This window comes from Littorina saxatilis, linkage group LG15 (assembly GCF_037325665.1).
Source record: "Littorina saxatilis isolate snail1 linkage group LG15, US_GU_Lsax_2.0, whole genome shotgun sequence".
NCBI lineage: Eukaryota > Metazoa > Mollusca > Gastropoda > Littorinimorpha > Littorinidae > Littorina > Littorina saxatilis.
Window position 1 is genome coordinate 45,758,871 of NC_090259.1, and position 25,635 is coordinate 45,784,505.

General features: G+C 40.7%; 1 protein-coding gene and 1 long non-coding RNA gene across 2 annotated transcripts in view; both read right to left on the reverse strand.

Moving 5' to 3' along the window:
• LOC138949462 (uncharacterized) overlaps window positions 1-25,635 on the reverse strand; it is a 166,847-nt gene that overhangs the window by 119,894 nt on the left and 21,318 nt on the right. The gene's annotated exons all lie outside the window — the stretch shown is intronic.
• On the reverse strand, window positions 20,698-22,290 carry LOC138948150 (uncharacterized). Its single transcript, XR_011449906.1, has 3 exons — window positions 22,196-22,290; window positions 21,579-21,641; window positions 20,698-20,850 (listed from the first exon to the last, which is right to left on the reverse strand). It is a non-coding gene; the product is annotated as an uncharacterized lncRNA (long non-coding RNA).

Consider the following 25,635-nt stretch of genomic DNA (forward strand, 5'->3'; position numbering starts at 1 on the left):
TCTAATGAAAAACAGAGAGGCAATGAGAAACAAGATCGCGATTATCTTTCCTTCGCGGCACGACGCAAATCGTTTGTGTCCTTTGACCCAATTCGTGCAGTGCTGCACGATGCAAATCTTCTGTGACCTTTGACTCAACGTAACTTTAATATTCGATTACTAATATTTACCACTGAAAACCGAGGGGTGGAATACCGAGAGGGGCAGGGTGGTAGGGCGATGGTGAAATGTAATGAAGAGACACGTGTAGCAATAAGAGAAAACCGATTCTGCAATAACACAAACAAGAACAAAAAAAACAACACTGACCTATATAAATATTTAATCAATAATATGATCGTCTGCGTTGCAGGTGTGCAAGTGACGGGTTGGGGGGGGGGGGGGTAACTTGATCATTAATTTGTGTGTGTCAGTGTTTGTGTTCGACGTTCATGGACTGATTGTGAGGGAGGGGGAGGGTGGGGTGGGGTGTGTTTCAGGTTTTGGTGTGGGTATGAAACGAGCAAAACAATACCCACACCACAAAATCTTGGAGGCAAAAAACACTCGCCGTCGCATCATTTTGTCCGCACAATATTATATGCACCAACAACCGGAAAGAAAGGTGACAATGGAAAAAGACTTTGCTTCCTGCGATTCCTTGCCCCCGACTCGAACGTCGCACGATAATCCACATAACAGATCTGTTGTGAGATGGTCAACGCTGACTGTGCAAGCAAATCACCTCGTTTGAAATACGACAATCCCATCGCTCGAATGCAACATGTGGGCACTATCGTCTCAAAGGCGCTTACTGTTGGTTTCACACACCACTCTGTTGTCGGAACCTACAGAACTTCGCATCCTCAAACCTGACATACTTGTCTCAACATTATAAACTCAAATCACACACAGTAAGTTGCTTTCGCACGCCAGCTTTGAACAACGTGCTGGAGCCCCGAACATGCATTATAATAACAGAATTCGCGTTTCAAACCATGGCTCCCTGTGTTGATTTTTCACTTAATGTTGAACCACCAAAATGATGACAAAACCGATGTTTGATGGTTTGTTGCCAGGGGTGTTATGTATGAGTGACGTCGAAAGTACACGCCGACTTCAGCGAAGTCATGACTAGACTTGAAAGTCGCCGCCTACCGCAGGCGCTCAGTCGGTATGCACAGGTGACGACCAGACCGCCGACTTTCAAGTTGCCGTGTAAAGCAAGGTCACCAGTCAATCTATTTTTATAACGAGGAATTCCTTCCTTTGCGCATGCGCTAGGGTCATTCGATAACATCCTCCCGCTTCCTCGCACGGGGAGTTCGACTATTCAGAGACGGAGAGCAGTGAAATATGGGTCAGTGGGACGGCGAGCGTGGAGAATTAATGGAGGCGCAAAACGAGCAAGAGGGTGCCTGTCGCGTAAAAGCTGAGAGTCAAAAACGGCACCAGTGAAATATGGGTCAGTGCTACTTTGCTCTGAAACGAATCAAAGATGTCTTCGCTAATCTTATCGGTGTTGGTTCTAAAATAATATGACAAGGGAAGTGAATCTCGCAACAACAACAAATTTTTTTAGTCCAGCACTTCCAACTATTGGGTTCTGTCTAAAAACGATTTTGGCGAAAAAATTCGTCGACTTTGATGGCGGATAACCATGAAAATGGCCATTCTGTTCACTGAAGTCGGCGTGTAAACCATTTAGACGACCTCCGGAGCACGTCTAAATTTAGTCGCCAGTTTCGGTGGTACAAGCGTGTAGTCGCCACCCGTGCATACCGTGTATCTCGCGGTTGGCGGCACTCGCTGTTTGCACGCCGCCTAAACGTTTAGACGTCACTCATGCATAACACCCCAGACCAGCTTTTTTGTCGGTCCTCGGGGGGCATATCGACTTTTGTTTCATATTTATTGACCGCGGCCTTCGGCCTTGGTCAATAAATATGAAACAAAAGACGATATGCTCCCCCTCGGACCGACAAAAAAGCTGGTCTGTCAACAACCCATCAAACATCTTATATTGTCTAAAGGTTTCAGGGGAGGGAGAGAGAGGGGTTACTTGACAAAAAGTGCATTATCTACAAGTAAATGTTAACTGTTGGCTGCAGTCTTCTTCTTCTTCTTTTTCTTCTTCTTCTTCTTCTTCTTCTTCTTCTTCGTTTGTGGGCTGAAACTCCCACATACACTCGTGTTTTTGCACGAGTGGATTTGTACGTGTATGACCGTTTTTACCCCGCCATTTAGGCAGCCATACGCCGCTTTCGGAGGAAGCATGCTGGGTGTTTTCGTATGTATCTATAACCCACCGAACTCTGACATGGATTACAGGATCTTTTCCGTGCGCACTTGGCCTTGTGCGTGCGTGTACACACGAAGGGGGATAAGCCACTAGCAGGTCTGCACATAAGTTAACCCACCAGGCGGCCGCGGCCGGGATTCGAACTCACGACCTTCTGATTAAGAGGCCAACGTATGACCACCCCGCCACAGCGCCCGTCTATAGGCCCATTGCAGAAACTCAAGTTAACAACAGCATTTCTACTCGGCGCGCGCGGTATGAGAATCACGGGTCGTAACTCTCTGGAATTGGTCATCCGCCGCCATGTTGGATGCCTTGCACGATCTCTGACAGTGCTTGAGCGTTGGGTGGCGACTCGACAAAAATGAAAATGACACGTTGTGTGGCCAAAAACTGCAGTCAGCAGGCACACTTTAGGATCCCTAAAGTTGTTTACCATCAGGGTGACAACTGGAAGGAAGTTACTGAGCGGAGAAGACGATTATGTAGAGGTTACATGCCGAGTCTCAGTGATTATTAAAAATAATGGTCGAAGTTAGCGGATCATGAAAAATGCGAGCTTTAGCGAGCTTTTTCATGACCGCGAACTGAGACCATTATTTTTTATAATCACTGAGACGAGGTGTGTAACCTCTTTATTCCTCCTTTCTTCAGTTATTCAAAGAAAAGAGGAGTTTTTTTGCGAAAGTTTGATCGAATCCTATTCTCTCAACCAGTCAACCTGCGCAGGCGATCGATTAATGCGCTGTTATATAGTTCCGTGCAAATCATTCCATTCTGTTAACACTTCTTGTCAGTTTTCCTATTTTGGGCTAAAATCAAGTACACAGATATGCTGTTATTCTGCTGTGGCGGCAAAGGCAGATATTGTGTGTTCTGTATATGTTTTGGTATCGGTTAAGATAATGTTCTTTCGTCAAATGGGACTAGCAGACGAACTTTTGCACCCGTGTTCCAACGTTAAAAACTGTATGAAGTTAAGTTTTCTGGGGAAAATAGTGTATGAAACCGCTTTATGTTGTTTAAATTGATGAGATGTGTGCATTTGGTTGCGTGTGATCTGTTTATTAAATGAAATATTGTTGAAAACTGACCGTCGGATTGCAGTCTGTTGTCGAAGAAACTGAGTGAAAAGAAGGGGAACTACTCTTGTCGCTAGACAAAGTATGAGTTACTTGCCTTGGGAAATTGCTTGTGATGAACGTCTGATCTAAATTCAGAAAACAACCGAACTCAAGGATTTTATATGGAGATTCATGTGTTCAGGCCTGTAGTTGTTAATTTAAATGCTGTATGTTTGTATTGTTTGCTCCAGAGATGTATACTTCGTACATTAGAGCGTTCGGAACTTTTCAGTCGCAAAAAGTAGTACCGAAACAGAACAGCTTCTCAACCCATTGCACTATCGAGGATTCAGGCTGTTGCTGGGTCGTTATTTGTTTGGTTGCTGGGTCATTATCGAAAAATCACTACCCCCACAAGTTTACAGAGGTAAAGAAGCAGAGGGGGGAATAAAACTGGTTATTTTTTGCCGCGTGTGCAGTGCGCTAATCAACAATTGTCCATCGGTTGTGCCTTTAGAGTGAACACTGTGATAGGATTCTTTGAAAATTATACTTTGCAGTAGTTACCTGAGCTGCATTGTACCTCATTTGCCTGTCTTGAGAGCTTTATCTTGTGAATTTTGGTGCACTGGCCACTGTCTGCATGGTAATTTGAGATAAAGAATAAATAAATGAATATAATAATGTATTCTTGCTTTACTTTTTATGTTGTGCTGTTGTGTTAAAAAGGCAGATCCCCTTTGGACTCATGCATGCACAGTTTTCTTCATTTTGTCTACATACACAGTGAAATACGCAAAAAGAACAAGAGTGCAATGAAGAAAACTAACAAAGACGGCATCCAATATGGCGGCGCGAAGAGAGTATGAGCGGAGTTGTGCCCCTTCGGGCTAAAGCTAGCCGATCCATTTGATAACGTCACGCCGAGTAAGAAGAATGAATTGGACCTATTGGCTGCAGTCGACGCGCGATGATACGTGCTCCTTTTGGGCTTTTCCCACGAGCTGATGAGTGATGTTACTACATGTAATTGTAACACAAATAGATGAGGGGATTCTGGGGAAGTAACTTACTATAGTGCGGCAATCATGCAAACCTTGTTGCATATTACTGAACTTCCAAGGTTAAAGAAAACAATACGCGAAAGGCGAAATTACTACATTTAGTCAAGCTGTGGAACTCACAGAATGAACCTGAACGTAGTCCGCCGCTAGTGCAAAAGGCAGTGAAAGTGACGAGCCTGTTTGGCGCAGTAGCGGTTGCGCTGTGCTTCATAGCACGCTTTATACTGTCAAAACTTGACTAAATGTAACAAGTCGCGCAAGGCGAAAATACAACATTTAGTCAAGTCGCTGTCGAACTCACAGAATGAAACTGAACGCAATGCAACGCAGCAAGACCGTATACTCGTAGCTTCGTCAGAGACTGTAGAGTACACAGAGACGCTTCATTCGGCGCTGAAAATTGAAACAGGAAGCCCTGTGGCGCCACCACGCGGAAACATGTAAAAACCTACTTTCCCTTTCCACAGCAGTAGCGATATCGTGCAGCACAACCATGGCCGCACCAAAAAGAAAACACAGCGGGGCATGGTCTTTGGCCATCAATTGCTCAAACTCACATGCCAAAGGCTTCAGGATGTTCAAATTTCCTGAGGAAGCGAGCAAGTGAGGATTGTTTTTTTGTTTTTTTTCTCTCGTTAAATGTCGGAAAATCAGTAAAAAGTGTAGCGTCGAACTGCGTGTATTCTACCAGAACAGAGAAAACACACACTGTACACAAGCTCAACCGAATGTGATTGCGCAGTTGTTTAATTAACATCAGGCTTAATTTTGTTTTGAAGGACAACTGAACAATTGATTCTATTCTTCGTCCAAGCGCAAAAGTCGAAAACTTCTCAAACTAGAATACTTGTGACGATGCTGTTCAAAGTGTCATCCAGTCGGTCCGTACCTCGTTAATTCATCTCAATTCATGTGTGTGTGTGTGTGTGTGTGTGTGTGTGTGTGTGTGTGTGTGTGTGCGTGCGTGTGTGTGTGTGGGTGTGTGTGTGCGTGCGTGCGTGTGTGTGTGTGTGTGTGTGTGCCGTGTGTGTAACTGACTCAGAGAGAGAGAGAGAGAGAGAGAGAGAGAGAGAGAGAGAGAGAGAGAGAGAGAATGACAATGACAAATCTTTATTTTTCGAGGGTGACAAGAATAAGCATAGATATGCTTTTTTGCATCTGGCCCTCGCCCTAAAGAGGGACTAAACTATTTTACTATAACTATGACTAGGGAAAAAAAGAGAGAGAGAGAGAGAGAGAGAGAGAGAGAGAGAGAGAGCTTTCTGAACAAGAAAGAAGCAACCCGGATAAGAAATAAGACAATTATCGATCGATCAAGATTCTTTAATTAAAGTCAGCTAGGTCACAATAATGTTGTTTAAGTTGCTGTATTTTACAGTTTTCCTTACATGATAATTTCTTAGCACCGTGCAATTGACTACCCATTTCACTTTAGAGGTGCTGGGACGACGCCAAGTTGACTAAATGCCTTAGTTACCGATTTGACCGGGAACTATTTCGTTAACGATTTATTCCTGACATATTTTCTCAGGCTTAAGTGACCATGTATACAGTATGTATTTGTATTTGACTAAAACACACAAAAATAACGACGGTTAGTTCGTGAAAAGACACTGACTTGAATCATGTTTGCATAACTACAGCGATGCAGCGGGTATTGCCGCCTAAGTAAATTTGATTTAATTTTAATCTACACCATTTTCTGCGGTGTTTTTATGGTCATTTAAAAAGGATGTTCACAAACAAACATATTTTTTCGTTCAGTTACTTTTTGCAGCACTGTCAGCCGGACAGAACAGACAGTATGTTAATATAAACGTGATATAAACACAGCCGACAGCAGCCGCTATACGCGAACTTCCTTGTGCGGCAGGGAGTGGCTCTTTTCCCGCGCTGGGCTGGCCGGTCTCACTTTCGCACCGCAGCGCAAAGAAGGATGAAGCGTCTCTGTATACTCTATAGTCTCTGGTCCACCGCTCACGGCATAGGCAGTGAAATTGACAAGAAGAGCGGGGTAGTAGTTGCGCTGAGAAGGATAGCACGCTTTTCTGTACCTCTCTTCGTTTTAACTTTCTGAGCGTGTTTTTAATCCAAACATATCATATCTATATGTTTTTGGAATCCGGAACCGACAAGGAATAAGATTAATTGATTTGGAAAATTTAATTTTGGTAATAATTTTTATATATTTAATTTTCAGAGCTTGTTTTTAATCCAAATATAACATATTTATATGTTTTTGGAATTAGCAAATGATGGAGAATAAGATGAACGTAAATTTGGATCGTTTTATAAAAAAAATATTTTTTTTACAATTTTCCGATTTTTAATGACCAAAGTCATTAATTAATTTTTAAGCCACCAAGCTGAAATGCAATACCGAAGTCCGGGCTTCGTCGAACATTACTTGACCAAAATGTCAACCAATTTGGTTGAAAAATGAGGGCGTGACAGTGCCGCCTCAACTTTCACGAAAAGCCGGATATGACGTCATCAAAGACATTTATCAAAAACATGAAAAAAACATATGGGGATATCATACCCAGGAACTCTCATGTAAAATTTCATAAAGATCGGTCCAGTAGTTTAGTCTGCATCGCTCTACACACACACACACACACACACGCACAGACACACACACATACACCACACCCTCGTCTCGATTCCCCCCTCTACGTTAAAACATTTAGTCAAAACTTGACTAAATGTAACAAGTCGCGTAAGGCGAAAATACAATATTTAGTCAAGTAGCTGTCGAACTCACAGAATGAAACTGAACGCGATTAGTGTGTGTGTGTGTGTGTGTGTGTGTGTGTGTGTGTGTGTGTGCTACATCAGCAATCACAATTCAACTTACTTACGTACTGCCTTTCACGCCTGGTGGCGTGTAGGGCAGCGACAAAGGAATCACAATTCAAGCATAGATTAAAAGCATGGAAACCCATTCATCAGTTGATCAAGAAGCTATTCGATGCATGTTTGATGTCTATAATGGAACACGCAGATAAGACGCAAAACGATTGTTTTGACAAAATTATGAATGCAGATTCTTTCTTTTCAAGACCCATTTTGAATTATATTTAAGACGCCTGTATCGTGAGACTTGATTATGAAATTGGCATGACGCGCAAGTTGTTGACACTGTACTCTCCGTTTCGCACGTTTTTATCGTGGAGCGAAGAACGAAAGAACTGCTGAATTGTAAATTGGGAAGTACGCTCGCACACACACACACACACACCCACACACACACACACACATTTCACTGTGACAGAGCGAATGCGACTTCTGTCACCCCCACCCCACCCCCGGCTCTCTCTCTCTCTCTCTCTCTCTCTCTCTCTCTCTCTCTCTCTCTCTCTCTCTCTCCCTCTCTCTCTCTCCCTCTCTCTCTCTCTCTATTTCTTTCTCTCTCTCTCTCTATTTCTCTCTCCCTCTCTCTATTTCTTTCTCTCTCTCTCTCTCTATTTCTCTCTCTCTCTCTCTCTCTCTCTCTCTCTCTCTCTCTCTCTCTCTCTGCTCGCTCACATGTGTGTGTCTTTATCCGCCTGCCTGCCATAACGAGAGAGAGGGAAGGTAGTAGTGGTGGGGGATGTGAAATTAATCAAAAGTGATAGAGTGAGGGGTTAAACAGTGCAAGCCTACTTTAGCGCGGTAGTGGTTATGCTATGCTGCATAGCACGCTTTTCTGTACCTCTCTTCGTTTTAACTTTCTGAGCGTGTTTTTAATCCAAACATATTATATCTATATATTTTTGGAATCAGGAACCGACAAGGAATAAGATGAAAGTGTTTTTAAATTGATTTCGAAAAAAAAAATTTGATAATAATTTTTATATATTTAATTTTCAGAGCTTGTTTTTAATCCGAATATAACATATTTATATGTTTTTGGAATCAGCAAATGATGGAGAATAAGATAAACGAAAATTTGGATCGTTTTATAAATTTTTATTTTTTTTTACAATTTTCAGATTTTTAATGACCAAAGTCATTAATTAATTTTTAAGCCACCACGTTGAAATGCAATACCGAAATCCGGGCTTCGTCGAAGATTACTTGACCAAAATTTGAACCAATTTGGCTGAAAAATGAGGGCGTGACAGTGCCGCCTCAATTTTCACGAAAAGCCGGATACGACGTCATCAAAGACATTTATCAAAAAAATGAAAAAAACGTATGGGGATTTCATACCCAGGAACTCTCATGTCAAATTTCATAAAGATCGGTCCAGTAGTTTAGTCTGAAACGCTCTTCACACACACACACACACACACACGCACACACACACACACGCACACACACACACACACACACACACATACACCACGACCCTCGTCTCGATTCCCCCCTCGATGTTAAAACATTTAGTCAAAACTTGACTAAATTTAACAAGTCGCGTAAGGCGAAAATACAACATTTAGTCAAGTAGCTGTCGAACTCACAGAATGGAACTGAACGCAATGCCATTTTTCAGCAAGACCGTATACTCGTAGTAGTTTAGTGGCTAGAAGCGCTGACCAACAAGTGTTCAGATATTTTTCTAATTGTCGTTTCTAGATAGTAAAATATGTGCTGAAAACGGTCAGCTATCGCACCATCAAGAAATCGGTTCCCTAGTACCCCTTTAAGGCTCTGGAACCACCCCGGGTGGCAATATCGGGTCGCAACAAAGAGTGTTCCCCATAGCCGGAAAGAGCCTCAACCGTGAAAGATAGAAAGAAAGGTATTGAACAAAAAAGACGCACAACACCAATGTGAACCATTTGTTTTATCATACTTATATTAAAATATTGATGACCATGGAATAAATGGGTTATTTTTAGATTTCTGACAAAAAATCGCGAAAAACATGACAAATTGTCTTTTTTATAGCCTAAACTATGAAAGATTTAAAGACAAGTATTGAACACAAAAGATAGCAATGGATAATGGCAACAATATTTGCTCTCATTGTTGTACAAAATTGTTGATTGTTTTTTAATACTTTTCCGTTTTTGTGGATTTCACAAAGCATACCAATTAAACGGCAGTCCAGGTAACTCGTCCGAATTTTTGCGGCTAAGAGCCTCAACATTTGAAGATAGAAAGACTATCATTGAACAAAAACTATGGTAAACACTAATGTTAATAACTTTTGATCTCACACTGATATTGAAATATTGATGACCATGGAATTAATGGGCTATTTTCAGATTTGTGGGTACAAAATCGCCCAAAACATGACAAATTGTCTTTTTTCTAGCCTAAACTATGAAAGATTTAAAGACAAGTATTGAATATAAAAGATTGAACGGGATAATAGCAACAACATTTGCACTCATTGTTGTACAAAATTGTTGATTGTTCTTGAATATTTTCCGTTTTTGTGGATTTCACAAAGCGTACCGATTAATCGGCAACCCGTGTCAATCATCCGAATTATTTTATGCTGCGCCAAAACGATTGAAAATGGATGGAATATTAGTGTTTGAAGACAAAAGGCGCACATTGTCATGTTAAGCATATCTTGTTACACCGTATACACATCAAAATCGTGATAGCTCTTGGTTTGAATGTTACAATGTTTGATTTTGTGCAAGTTACACACATTGATACTGACAAAATGTAATGATATTCCAGGACAATATATCCAGCGCGCTCTTTGGGTCCCCAAAACACTGTACATGGTGAGTCCCATTGTGGTGCCAGAGTAGAAAATAATTATATTCACTTTAGCGATAGTCCGCAGTAGACGACATCAAATGACACAGACTGTAATGATAACTCAAAACTCGTCATCGCTTTCAGCAAACGCGTCAAAGTCAACCTCCTCATCTTCTTCCTCGTCTTCCTCGTCATCCTCTTCTTCACAACCACCATCTGCCAGAAGATCGATCAGCGACACAGGTAGGGTGGGCTTGAGGCACCACACGGGTTCCAGGACTCCGTCTGCATTTTTCGTCCATCCCTGCCCCTGGTCGTAGGGTTTGGGCCTCTCCAGAATGCCTTCATGAGCACGCTTGTACAGGGCAACGCGGTGGTTTACTCGCTGAATGTGCGGCATCAGAGCAGATTGGCAGGGAGGCATGCGGGCTAGATCGACCTTACACTTGGACGTGAGTTTCTCGTTGTCTCCCACCATCTTGCGGAGTAGCTTTCCACGAACGACATCAACTGATTTCTCACGACTGTAATTGTACATCAGGCACGTAAACTCTTCCAACTGCTTCACCACCCGAAGTTTGACATCCCAGTCGTCACCAAGCTGCCTGAATGCCGTGTGAAACTTGGGGTTCTTCTCCAGTTTCTTAAGGGGCCCCACCTCCCCCTTTCCTTTGAATGCACTGGTGCAGTCCTCTCCGCTGTACACATAGAACCCAAGAAGAGTGGCACAGTAGTCATGCCCCAGGGACTCTGCAAGCTCAGAGAGGTTGATCAGTTGCCGATGTTTTCCTGATCCCGTATCCAGGTATACAGTCAACTTGATGGCTTCAGCGTGGTAGATATTGGGAACCTCCTGCACCTCTACCTGAAAACACAATGGCCATTAGAACATTTAGATTGGAGTCTTCATATATTTTCCAGTTTAGACTCCAATCTAGATGTTCTAATGGCCATTGTGTTTTCAGGTAGAGGTGCATGAGGTTCCCAATATCTACAGCAACCAGGAAGAGACTGACACCAGGGTGGTGCTGTACCTCCATCATGCCGCAGCGCTGGGATACAAGAACGCTGTGGTCAGAACCCCGGACACGGACATCTTTGTCATTCTTCTCTACCACGCTGAAGCCATCAAGTTGACAGTATACGGGATCAGGAAAACATCGGCAACTGATCAACCTCTCTGAGCTTGCAGAGTCCCTGGGGCATGACTACTGTGCCACTCTTCTTGGGTTCTATGTGTACAGCGGAGAGGACTGCACCAGTCGTTCGTGGAAAGTTACTCCGCAAGATGGTGGGAGACAACGAGAAACTCACGTCCAAGTGTAAGGTCGATCTAGCCCGCATGCCTCCCTGCCAATCTGCTCTGATGCCGCACATTCAGCGAGTAAACCACCGCGTTGCCCTGTACAAGCGTGCTCATGAAGGCATTCTGGAGAGGCCCAAACCCTACAACCAGGGGCAGGGATGGACGAAAAATGCAGACGGAGTCCTGGAACCCGTGTGGTGCCTCAAGCCCATCCTACCTGTGTCGCTGATCGATCTTCTGGCAGATGGTGGTTGTGAAGAAGAGGATGACGAGGAAGACGAGGAAGAAGATGAGGAGGTTGACTTTGACGCGTTTGCTGAAAGCGATGACGAGTTTTGAGTTATCATTACAGTCTGTGTCATTTGATGTCGTCTACTGCGGACTATCGCTAAAGTGAATATAATTATTTTCTACTCTGGCACCACAATGGGACTCACCATGTACAGTGTTTTGGGGACCCAAAGAGCGCGCTGGATATATTGTCCTGGAATATCATTACATTTTGTCAGTATCAATGTGTGTAACTTGCACAAAATCAAACATTGTAACATTCAAACCAAGAGCTATCACGATTTTGATGTGTATACGGTGTAACAAGATATGCTTAACATATCAATGTGCGCCTTTTGTCTTCAAACACTAATATTCCATCCATTTTCAATCGTTTTGGCGCAGCATAAAATAATTCGGATGATTGACACGGGTTGCCGATTAATCGGTACGCTTTGTGAAATCCACAAAAACGGAAAATATTCAAGAACAATCAACAATTTTGTACAACAATGAGTGCAAATGTTGTTGCTATTATCCCGTTCAATCTTTTATATTCAATACTTGTCTTTAAATCTTTCATAGTTTAGGCTAGAAAAAAGACAATTTGTCATGTTTTGGGCGATTTTGTACCCACAAATCTGAAAATAGCCCATTAATTCCATGGTCATCATATTTCAATATCAGTGTGAGATCAAAAGTTATTAACATTAGTGTTTACCATAGTTTTTGTTCAATGATAGTCTTTCTATCTTCAAATGTTGAGGCTCTTAGCCGCAAAAATTCGGACGAGTTACCTGGACTGCCGTTTAATTGGTATGCTTTGTGAAATCCACAAAAACGGAAAAGTATTAAAAAACAATCAACAATTTTGTACAACAATGAGAGCAAATGTTGTTGCCATTATCCATTGCTATCTTTTGTGTTCAATACTTGTCTTTAAATCTTTCATAGTTTAGGCTATAAAAAAGACAATTTGTCATGTTTTTCGCGATTTTTTGTCAGAAATCTAAAAATAACCCATTTATTCCATGGTCATCAATATTTTCATATAAGTATGATAAAACAAATGGTTCACATTGGTGTTGTGCGTCTTTTTTGTTCAATACCTTTCTTTCTATCTTTCACGGTTGAGGCTCTTTCCGGCTATGGGGAACACTCTTTGTTGCGACCCGATATTGCCACCCGGGGTGGTTCCAGAGCCTTAAAGGGGTACTAGGGAACCGATTTCTTGATGGTGCGATAGCTGACCGTTTTCAGCACATCTGAACACTTGTTGGTCAGCGCTTCTAGCAACCGTACTATAGCATCGTCAGTCCACCGCTCATGGCAAAGGCAGTGAAATTGACAAGAAGAGCGGGGTAGTAGTTGCGCTAAGAAGGATAGCACGCTTTTCTGTACCTCTCTTTGTTTTAACTTTCTGAGCGTGTTTTTAATCCAAACATATCATATCTATATGTTTTTGGAATCAGGAACCGACAAGGAATAAGATGAAAGTGTTTTCAAATTGATTTGGACAATTTAATTTTGATAATAATTTTTATATATTTAATTTTCAGAGCTTGTTTTTAATCCGAATATAAAATATTTATATGTTTTTTGAATCAGCGAATGATGGAAAATAAGATAAACGTAAATTTGGATCGTTTTATAAATTTTTTATTTTTTTTTACAATTTTCAGATTTTTAATTACCAAAGTTTTTAATTAATTTTTAAGCTACCAAGCTGAAATGCAATACCGAACCCCGGGCTTCGTCGAAGATTACTTGACCAAAATTTCAACCAATTTGGTTGAAAAATGAGGGCGTGACAGTGCCGCCTCAACTTTCACGAAAAGCCGGATATGACGTCATCAAAGACATTTATCAAAAAAATGAAAAAACCGTATGGGGATTTCATACCCAGGAACTCTCATGTCAAATTTCATAAAGATCGGTCCAGTAGTTTAGTCTGAATCGCTCTACACACACACACGCACACACGCACACACGCACATACACCACGACCCTCGTTTCGATTCCCCCTCGATGTTAAAATATTTAGTCAAAACTTGACTAAATATAAATGATACAATCTTTCTAAATGTGGATAAGCACTGAGGCGAAAAACTAACGTGTGTCTGTTTTTGAGCGCTGTTAGGGCACAGAAATTAGTGTTGGGGTTGGGTGAAGAGGGAAATGCAAACAAAACAAGTCGCGTAAGGCGAAAATACAATATTTAGTCAAGTAGCTGTCGAACTCACAGAATGAAACTGAACGCAATGCCATTTTTCAGCAAGACCGTATGCTCGTAGCATCGTCAGTCCACCACTCATGGCAAAGGCAGTGAAATTGACAAGAAGAGCGGGGTAGTAGTTGCGCTAAGAAGGATAGCACGCTTTTCTGTACCTCTCTTTGTTTTAACTTTCTGAGCGTGTTTTTAATCCAAACATATCATATCTATATGTTTTTGGAATCAGGAACCGACAAGGAATAAGATGAAAGTGTTTTTAAATTGATTTGGACAATTTAATTTTGATAATAATTTTTATATATTTAATTTTCAGAGCTTGTTTTTAATCCGAATATAACATATTTATATGTTTTTGGAATCAGCAAATGATGGTTAATAAGATAAACGTAAATTTGGATCGTTTTATATTTTTTTTTTTTTTTTTACAATTTTCAGATTTTTAATGACCAAAGTCATTAATTAATTTTTAGGCCACCAAGCTGAAATGCAATACCGAAGTCCGAGCTTCGTCGAAGATTACTTGACCAAAATTTCAACCAATTTGGTTGAAAAATGAGGGCGTGACAGTGCCGCCTCAACTTTCACGAAAAGCCGGATATGACGTCATCAAAGACATTTATCAAAAAAATGAAAAAAACGTTCGGGGATTTCATACCCAGGAACTCTCATGTCAAATTTCATAAAGATCGGTCCAGTAGTTTAGTCTGAATCGCTCTACACACACACACACACACACACAGACACACACACACACACACGCACATACACCACGACCCTCGTTTCGATTCCCCCTCGATGTTAAAATATTAAGTCAAAACTTGACTAAATATAACAAAAACAAGTCGCGTAAGGCGAAAATACAATATTTAGATCTATTTAGTCAAGTAGCTGTCGAACTCACAGAATGAAACTGAACGCAATGCCATTTTACTCGTAGCATCGTCAGGCCACCGCTCATGGCAAAGGCAGTGAAATTGACAAGAAGAGCGGGGTAGTAGTTGCGCTAAGAAGGATAGCACGCTTTTCTGTACCTCTCTTTGTTTTAACTTTCTGAGCGTGTTTTTAATCCAAACATATCATATCTATATGTTTTTGGAATCAGGAACCGACAAGGAATACGATGAAAGTGTTTTTAAATTGATTTGGACAATTTAATTTTGATAATATTTTTTATATATTTAATTTTCAGAGCTTGTTTTTAATCCGAATATAACATATTTATATGTTTTTGGAATCAGCAAATGATGGAGAATAAGATAAACGTAAATTTGGATCGTTTCATAAATTTTTAATTTTTTTTACAATTTTCCGATTTTTAATGACCAAAGTCATTAATTAATTTTTAAGCCACCACGCTGAAATGCAATACCGAAGTCTGGGCTTCGTCGAAGATTACTTGACCAAAATTTGAACCATTTTGGTTGAAAAATGAGGGCGTGACAGTGCCGCCTCAACTTTCACGAAAAGCCGGATATGACGTCATCAAAGACATTTATCAAAAAAATGAAAAAAACGTTCGGGGATGTCATACCCAGGAACTCCCATGTCAAATTTCATAAAGATCGGTCCAGTAGTTTAGTCTGAATCGCTCTACACACACACACACGCACACACGCACACACGCACATACACCACGACCCTCGTTTCGATTCCCCCTCGATGTTAAAATATTTAGTCAAAACTTGACTAAATATAAAAACTACTGCGAATGTTGGTTATTTTTATCAAAATTCTGTTTGTTTTATAAAGTTATATCTGAGGTTTCACAGATTTTCAATTTGCACTGATACACTGGCCTCGAATGAATCCCTCGGTAATGCTTTTGGGTCTACGACCGAACTAAAATCATCCTGTTTCTTAATGTTTTGAGCAATGGGTCTTTTTTACATTTAGTCAAGTTTTGACTAAATGTTTTAACGTAGAGGGGGGAATCGAGACGAGAGTGTGGTGTATGTATGTGTGTGTATGTGTGTGTGTGTGTGTGTAGAGCGATTTATAGAAAACTACTAGACCGATCTTCATGAAATTTTACATGGGAGTTCCTGGGTATGATATCCCCAGACGGTTTTTTTCATTTTTTTGATACATGTCTTTAATGACGTCATATCCGGCTTTTCGTGAACGTTGAGGCGGCACTGTCACGCTCTCATTTTTAAACCACATTGGTTGAAATGTTGGTCAAGTAATCTTCGACGACGCCCGGACTTTGGTATTGCATTTCAGCTTGGAGGCTTAGAAATTGATTAATGAGTTTGCTCATTAAAGTTGTCATTAAATACGATTTTTCGCAAACAGATTTAAAATTGATTGCATCGTATTCTTCATGACATTCTGAATCTAAAAATATATACATATGTCATGTTTACTCTTAAAATGTGATCACAATTAACGAAAATAGATTAATTAGTCTTACGATTAAAATCTAAGAAATCGACCCAAAAACGATTTCATCTTATTCTTTATCGTTTGCTGATTCCAAAGACATATAGATATGATAGGTTGTATTCAAAACAAGCTCAGAAAGTTTACACGAAAACAGAAAAGCGCGCTTTCCTGCCCAGCACAATACACTACTGCGCTATTCTGGCGTGTGCATAATTATCACTGCGTTTTGCACGTGGGACGTGAGCGATTTCCTTCTCGCGGGGATTGACGAAGCTGTACTGTCTTGGTGAAAAAAATACAGTGCGTTCAGTTTCATTCCGTGAGTTCGACAGCTTGACTAAATGTAGTAATTTCGCCTTACGCGACTTGTTTTTCTTTACATTTTAATTCAGCTTCATTCTACTCAGAAGAAATTATTTCAAAGTGATGAAAAAAACATTAGATAGAGAACGTTTGTCAACACAGCAACATTAAAAAAAAAAAGTAGGACGATATAGATTGTTAGATAAAAGGATCTGTGTTTTAGAATTCTGTCTCATCGTCATTATTAACAGTTGCACTTCAGACACACACACACACACACACACACACACACACACACACACACACACACACTTTTGCTCCAGTTACAATCATGTACTTCGTAAAGTTTTATTCAAGTTTGTCTCTTGTTCTTAAACATCCGAATTCAAAGCAATTCAAAGCACACTTCTGAGCTGAGAATATATACATAAATGTCTGCCGCCATTCAATGTGCAATAATGTTGATTTGTGATCCAAACACTTCCGAAGAATGCTGGTTCGTGTGTTTTCAGTCAACCGGCGCCGCATCATCTCAACTCCACCCCTGCCTGCCTGCAAAAATATAAACATAGATGGTGACACACAACAAATTCAACCCAATTTAGTTTTTACAATTTCTACATCCGTTGACCGAATTAGTTATCATTTGGTGTTTATTAACTACAGCTTTTGCATGACGAAGGTCAACAAAGTTGCGAATTTACAGGTTAAATGGAGGGGTACTTTGGAACACTTTTGAAAGAAGCTAAAAAATCGGACCATGAAACCTACAAACAGGAAACTTCGTGGAATGGTGATGAACAAAGTGAAATTCATGCCACAACAACCATGCAGATATTCGCCGAACACGATTGACTGGAGAAATGACCCCTTCATGGTAGAGTCACACTTGACAGGAACGCAATCCTCTATGGGGATGCCCTCCTCCTGCCTGTAATGACTGTACTCAAGTCACTAATTGTCTAAGGTTGTTTATGGTATACTACGTCCTTCAAATAACCCCAAGGATGTCAATCTTGAAGAATTAAATCGGGTTCGTTAGTCTACCGCTCCATTTTAAACCTCGAACTGTTGAGTCCATCCCCGAATTTGGATTCTTTCAAAAGACAACCAAAGTCAGACCATTTCACCTACAAACTAGCATCTTTCGGGACTAGTCATGCCGAAGCTGAAATTAATGTACACCAAGTATGAAGTATACGAAATACCCTTACTTTCTTGCAGACACCTCAGTTAGCTATCATGCATGCAACTGACTCAAGAAGTCTCGCTCACAGATAAACAAACTGGGGAGTTGGAAAATGTGTCGTCTTCAACCGATTAATAAATTACAATATATCAGTAAACACACACACAGACACACACACACACACACACACACACACACACACACACACACACACACACACACACACACACACACACACACAGAACTACAGTCAGCATTGCAAAAAAATGAAGATGAATATCTTAAATGCATAATGCCAAAGAAGGCAAATTAGTCTGATTTTTGAATTAAAACGAATGATGCAAACAGCGCAACATTACCAGCTATTGTGTTTTCAGCGTAGCAATAGGGCCCGATATTTAGACGAGACAAGTATAATGCTGACGAGTCGAAGACGAGTCGCATTATACTTGTTCGAGTCTAAATATCGGACCCTATTGCTACGATGAAAACACAATAGCGTTTATATAGCTATTCTGACATTAAATTCTGTGTTAAAATCATGTTTTTGTCAGCAACAAGTACCAGAATGGTCCATGTCGCTGATTGCAGACGACGGTTCTCTTTCCGCATGAAGTCACGGAAATAACCGAACATTGAAAAACCCACGGACATGTCACTATTACGGAGAAAACTCGAGATAACCGGATGTTTAGCATTACGTCAATATGCTAGGAATCATATGACGTCATGACGTATCATGCTTGCCTACGTATATTGTATGTTCGAAAGTCTGACTTCTGTTGGGAATTCGCGTGGTGAAGACTGCGGTAAATCTGTAGATGATAAGAGAACAAGGATTGTCTCAGAAGAAACGACTAAATGTTTCAGACCAGTAACTTCATTTCAACATTGCACTATACAATGGACGTTCTATGTGACAGGAGAGTTTGCTGATTTTGTGTTAAACATTGGAGAGATCGTCTGCTAGAATCAGAGATAGGTCGCTTCAGATTGCAGCTTCTGGAAATTTGCAAGGTTTGTTGCCTGTTAAAGAACTGGATTTTACACGTAATGTATGTCTTGTACAGTAAGCAACAACAAAAACACACACAAAGCAAATGGCATCGTCTGTCGACTAGTCACAGAAACAAACTTGGCGAGGTATGCGTGTACTTTATACACGTGGAAGAAACCGGAACCATGCGTCTTTGTTATCGACAATATGCTTTTGGATATTGAGTAAAATGGCCGACTTCCGCCGCATTATGCTTTGATGATCGGAAGAGACCATCCAATCACAGACCCCGAATTCCCCCACGTGTTCATCAGAATAGCTATATACCTTGTTCATATCATGTTCTGCAATGTGGGTTGGCGTATATGTTTAATTAGTGCATTGTAGATATCCTAGCGGCTGTAAGAGATCAAAATCAGATAACATTAGGAAAATCCGTCGCGATATAACCTTCGTGGTTGAAAACGACGTCAAACACCAAATAAAGAAAGAAAGATTGGAAAAATGATACCGCTTGCAGAAACAAAACACAAGAATGCCTACTTTCATTTTAGCCAGTCTAAAAAAATTCATGTTAGCCAGTGTAAAAACTTACATGACATTTCCACGAACAGCTTCTATACAAAAGTATGCCCTAGCATTGGGAACTTTGTGGGACTCGAGAAACTTTCTTTCTTTATTTGGTGTTTAACGTCGTTTTCAACCATTCAAGGTTATATCGCGACGGGGAAAGGGGGGAGATGGGCTAGGGGAAAGGGGGGAGATGGGATAGAGCCACTTGTTAATTGTTTCTTGTTCACAAAAGCACTAATCAAAAAATTGCTCCAGGGGCTTGCAACGTTGTACAATATATGACCTTACTGGGAGAATGCAAGTTTCCAGTACAAAGGACTTAACATTTTCTTACATACTGCTTGACTAAAATCTTTACAAACATTGACTATATTCTATACAAGAAACACTTAACAAGGGTAAAAGGAGAAACAGAACCGTTAGTCGCCTCTTACGACATGCTGGGTAGCATCGGGTAAATTCTTTCTCGTCCCAACCAATATGGGACTCCCCCTAACCCGCGGGGGGAGGGACTCGAGAAAGGAAAAGAAATAATAGCTTAGAAACTATTCGGTGTTGTGTTGTTATCCTGCAATTGAATAGATGAAAAATCCATGCGTCCTTAAAAGGCACAGTCCTTTCCATGCAAACGATTTGGCTCAACCCAAACCTGGCGATGCTTTTACGTAGAATAAGACTTCCCCTTTCCCAAGACACATGACAACATTCAACAGCCTGAATCATTGAATGCTTTGTGTGGACAACAAATTGTTATTTTTTTATTTTTTTGCAAATTCACTTCATTAACAAAAAACTTGTAAAGAAAAAAAATCACCAAATTCCAGCTGAGCAGAACTGCTTTCACAATAAGGGCTGGGCCTTTAAAGGTACGTTCCTCATCATATTACCCAGTATATCAGACACCACATGTTTGTTTAGGTTTTTACATGGGATAAATACAACTTTATTTTAACATGGGTACATACGTCTGACTTCTTTTGTTGGAAATTGGAGGATGTGCGATTCATTTCCTACTAGGCACTGGTGTCAACATGTGAAATTCATTAAGCGAAATGTTTTCATTATTCACAGAACATAACCAGGCTATCAAATGTGTGGTATATGTTCAAGTCAGAATGATGCCCTCATTTGTTTTAATTTGAGAGATCTGTGATGTCTGACATTTTTATACTTAAGCTCTGAGTAAAATTTGTCTCGTCAAAAACCAAAAGCATATTCCTTCCTCTACATGCAAGACTTTCTTTTATCTGTGCATCTTCAATTAGTACAGCAAACAAACAAAAACATCACACTCTGCATAGCGAAACAACTTGCAAAGAAAACCTCACAATCTTTATTGCGAGAAAGCCCCTGACTGTTGAAATGTTTTATGCATTAAACCCACTGAAACTGTGTGTTTGAATTCTTCAGTTTGATCAGCTATATGTGTTTAAAAAGTTACCTTGATCATTCTGACATGCTGTGGCTCAAATCACATCTCAGACAATGTTGTAGACTCCATAGATTTATAGACGTTGAGGTGCATGGAAGAACTGCATTCTGTGGAAACACAAAAAAATATACACAGAGGAAGAACAAGTCACAACAACTTTTAGCAGCAGCAACAGTATATATGATTTTAGTAGTGTGGTGTTCGTGATCTAATGAGTTGGGGGGGGGGGGGTGGGGAGCAGGGCCGGATCTGGGGGGGGGGGGGGGGTTCCTGGGTTCCGGACCCCCTCCCCCTCCCCCCCCCCCCCCCGGCCATCCGATGTACCTCTCAGAGAAAAGAAAAAAATATGTCAGACTTATTTACTAGGCATATATATATGTCTGTGGGATTATTCCACTGAACCACTATGGTAAATGAATATCTGAAGTATTTTGTTACTGTTGAAAATGTGTAATTTTGATTCCCAGGTGCAAGGAAAAACCCAAAAATGACCTCACAAATGCAAAATTTTCTCAGCTTCTGGGAGGCTTTGCCCCCCAGATCCCACAGCGGGGCGTTGCCCCTGCACCCCACCGGGGCCTCACCGGCCCCTGGACCCCTGCCTTCAGTTGGAACCACCCCCCCCCCTCAAACGAACTTGGTCCGGCCCTGAGGAGGGAGGTGGGGGGCGTGAGAAGGCTAGTTGGGGAACCGGGGGAGGTTTGATATTAATCAGCATTGTCATTTAAATGTAATGACTGGTACAGTGTTTAATGTATTTGGAAGACAACAACACTGCAATGTATAATGTGAACCAACTTCTGCATGCCAAAGATCAGGTAAAAAGAAAAGTTACCTGTTTCATTCTGGAAACCTTTTGGTCCCATCACATCTCAGGCGTAGACTATATGGACACATACTGTAGTGATTAAAACAAAAACCAGCATTTTAATGGACAAAACGAATTATATGGATACGAAAAACAGTAAGAAGAACAGGAGCAGCAAAAAAAGTCAATAATCTTACTCCAAATAACACTATCACAGATTCAGTAACTGAGCCCCAGTTAAGTGTTAGTGATTCAAATGACTGAATTTAAAACAGGGAGAGAGAGATTGTGAATATATTTATGTGTGTGTGTGTGTGTGTGTGTGTGTGTGTGTGTGTGTGTGTGTGTGTGTGTGTGTATGTGTGTGTGTACAGGGTAAATGCAGAGCCATTGATTGGAAACAAAAACTTGTTATTGTTAAATATCAACAGTTATACAACATAAGAGGCAATGGAAAAGTTGGATGTGGATATGAAAATATATGTTGCAGGTGGAAGAGGGGAGGGGGAGAGGGTCTTTGTTGCTTGCAGTTAATAAGCAACTAAGGCCAGCTGTTGTTCTGGGTGTAACCTTGTAATGTTTAAGCAAACATGTTTGTGGATCACCTTCTGCATTTAGATCTGTTTGAGTATTTGCAAAGTTACCTTGATCATTGTGGCATCCTCTTGATCCCATCACATCTGAGACTATGGCATGTAGACTCCATGGTCAGACGCTGGAGTGATAGCAAGGTCTTTCTGAATAAAATGAACATGATTATGAGGGCCCCACAGGGTTTAAAATCGTGATCGTGATTGGCGTTTTTTGACCTTTCTGTGACCGTGATTGCCGAAATTTCCATTTCTGTGATCGTGATGGAACTTTGCCCGTGATCCGTGATGACAAAAAAATCAAGTCTCGTGATCGTGATTTGTTTTCGTGATCGTGATGGGCATTATTGCAAAGCATTTTATTTTAAACGTACATGTTTCACAGCTGTATCACTCTATGATCCTCTATTCGTCAAGGAGCCAATCCCGATTGAAGGGAAGCAACAACACATTCAGAAATATGATTTTGACAGAGATCCAATCAGAAGGCAAATTGCAAAAGTCTGCCAAACTTCATCCAATGGAAGGGCTTCGTGCAAAAGTTTTGAGTGCATTCAGTCAAATTCGAATTCGAAGATCAACAAGAAGAGCAAACGCTCGATCGAGTCACTTTCGCAGTTCTGAATATTATATGAGGCATCAGATGGCGATGGGTTAAAACCAGAACCATCTAACTGGATTTCCACCATTTTGAGAAATAGCCACTTGAAGATTTCAACCCCTTATAAAAAATAGTAAACACAGGATTGTAGCCCTCATATTTTACACACTTGACTTAGAGGAAACACTGGTCATGCACACTAGTAATCAATTTAATTGAACAACTTTTTCATATGCAAAAAAGGTATAATTTGTTCTGCTTCCAGAATACACTCCTACTCTTTTCTCAGTTCTGGAGCTAGAAAAGCCCAGTGCACCATAGCTGCTTCTGACTTCCACACAGACCCCAGTGTGGCCTGTGCTACAGCAGTCAGAAGCAGCCTCCTCACACATAGCATGTTCTGCTTCCAAGCAAAGCGTATACTGTACATTAGTTCAAATCGTTTTTCAAAGTTTATTACCGTCATAAACAAACAAATGTCAAGTCACTTGCAAAAATATCATCAAGGACTCATGTATGCATTCATTGTGTGGCCTAATGAACGCAACACGCATAAATAAAAATTAAATTGCCGGTACTTTTCATAGCGAAAAAAAAAACACCTAACGAAATAAACACACACACAAAACTCTCTCTGAAATCATTACACTTTTTTGTATTGTGTTTTTCAAGAAATCCCAACGGTAATCTTATGTTGTATCAGCTCATATCGTTTTGCGTTACGCACAAAACTACACACCCAATAACACTAACAACAAACCAAACGAACAAAGCAGCAAACAAGCAAGCAAACAAACAAATAAACACAAGGCTGAAGGCGCATTTTAACCACACAATGCAAATGGTAACAAAATCACGAGCTTTAGATCCTGACTGCATGCTACTCTGTTCATTATCAAGAAAACAAATTGGCATTCTTACCTTTTGTTGTACTTTCCTCTTCACAAAAATGTTGTGCACAAAGGTCGAAATAAATAATACACATTTTGCACTTTTAACAGTCGACCTCCTGTTCTGCTTTTGTCTTAGCCGTTTGACCAGTTATTCCTGTGTAAAATTCATCTCTGAGTGTCTTCGCTTTTCGAACACACCTTTTCCCGTAGTCCCGGGTTGCAGAGTCTTTAAGTTCGGCTGAACTTCTTCTCATGAGGTGTCACATAGGATGCTTCCTTCATCGATGACAGAATTTTCTTTGTTGGGGTTCCATAAACAGATGGAAGAGATGCTGTGGTAGTTTCACTTAAAGGAGCAGTGTCTGACATATATATATTACAAGCTGATGTGAATACACCTACAGGGTAACAGAAACTGTGGAAGCACACACAGGAGAAAGATGTACAGGAGTTGGGTAGCTTGATTCATTTTTGAGGGGTGGAATCACAATCAGCAAGTATTGGAGCTGATGCATGACTCGAACAGGAGGATAACCCCCATTCACCATGTTCTCAAAAGGATCTTCGATTGAAGAAACAGCACAATCGTCATATTTTGGGGTAGATTTTGCCAATGGAGACGCATCAAAATCATCAGGTTTCACTTTTAGCATTGGCAGAAAGGAGATTATGCAACCGTAATCCGTGAATCCGAAGGACAGTCTCCTGAAATGCATGGTGCTTCTTACTTGCCTGGACGGCCTGATGATTCATCTCCTTTCAAACAGCGTCTGCAAAAGACATGGATACTATGAATGTTATCTCCTTTGAACAGGCAATTACTACATGTACTTCTATTTTAAAATTATTAACCGATAATTAAACAAAAGGTAATTGCCTCCGTATTATCGCTTCTGCGTTAAAACTTTGGATAGTTTTCGTGTTTCTATTCACACAAACAAATGAAACATTAGTACTTGATTACACTCTGACCACTCATGCTCATCAGTTTGACATTGTGATAACCTCTGAATAACAAAATATATTAGAGTCAATTAAACTGACAAAATTCATCAACCAAATCATTCATGATCTATCCATCTTTACAAGCATACACAAATACTGTAAACACTCACTTACATTTTTTTAATTTTTTAACAAACACTAAAGAGCTGCATGGATACACTACAACATTAAGGCATGAGCACATGCACACACCGTCACACACAAACACAAACAAACACACACGCGTGCAAGAACATTCACGCTGAAACAAACACATTTACCTGCCTGTGTTTTACAATTAGGAAAACAAAACACAAAAAGCTAGGAATCAGTTTGCAGATACAGGATTTAGACTGAATCAGAAGGTTAATCCCCTATATATTTAAAAAAAGGAATCTGAATTTCAGCTTTTATGGTCTGTTCAAATGGGGAAAAACATAATACATGAAGATACTCACTTGAATCTGTGTCCTGACTCGAGCAACAGCCAAATTGACTGTGCAGCAGATGTAAAAATGGCAGAGAGCTGTTCTCTGTTCCAGTGTTTTCAGAAAGTGGACCATCCTTTTGTCAGTTTAGGACACCCCCCCCCCCCCACCCCACCCCACCCCCTTGCACCCACTTTACCACCAACCCCCCTCCCTGGCCCCAACCCCCTTATTACCACCCTGCTCCCTCAATATCAAGGGACTGCATCTTTCCCAATTCATTCTTCATTCACTCTTTATCACAGGAAAGTTAATTGTGTTTAAACCCTGTACATCCGGAGTCAGGAATTCGGATACTGACACTTGACAGGTGTCACTGACCTGTTTTAGTTCCCACAGTCTATCAAATTCCTTTTTCTGTCGACAGCAGACTCTACTACTGCTAGTTACACTATTCTGTGTGCTGGAGGAAATCCTACACCACACAGAAAGGGTCAAGACCAGATACCACCACCGCTAATGTGCGCTTATCTGGCTGCGCTGAGAACAGAAAAAATGACTGTGACACAGCAAGCAGAAGAGGTCAGG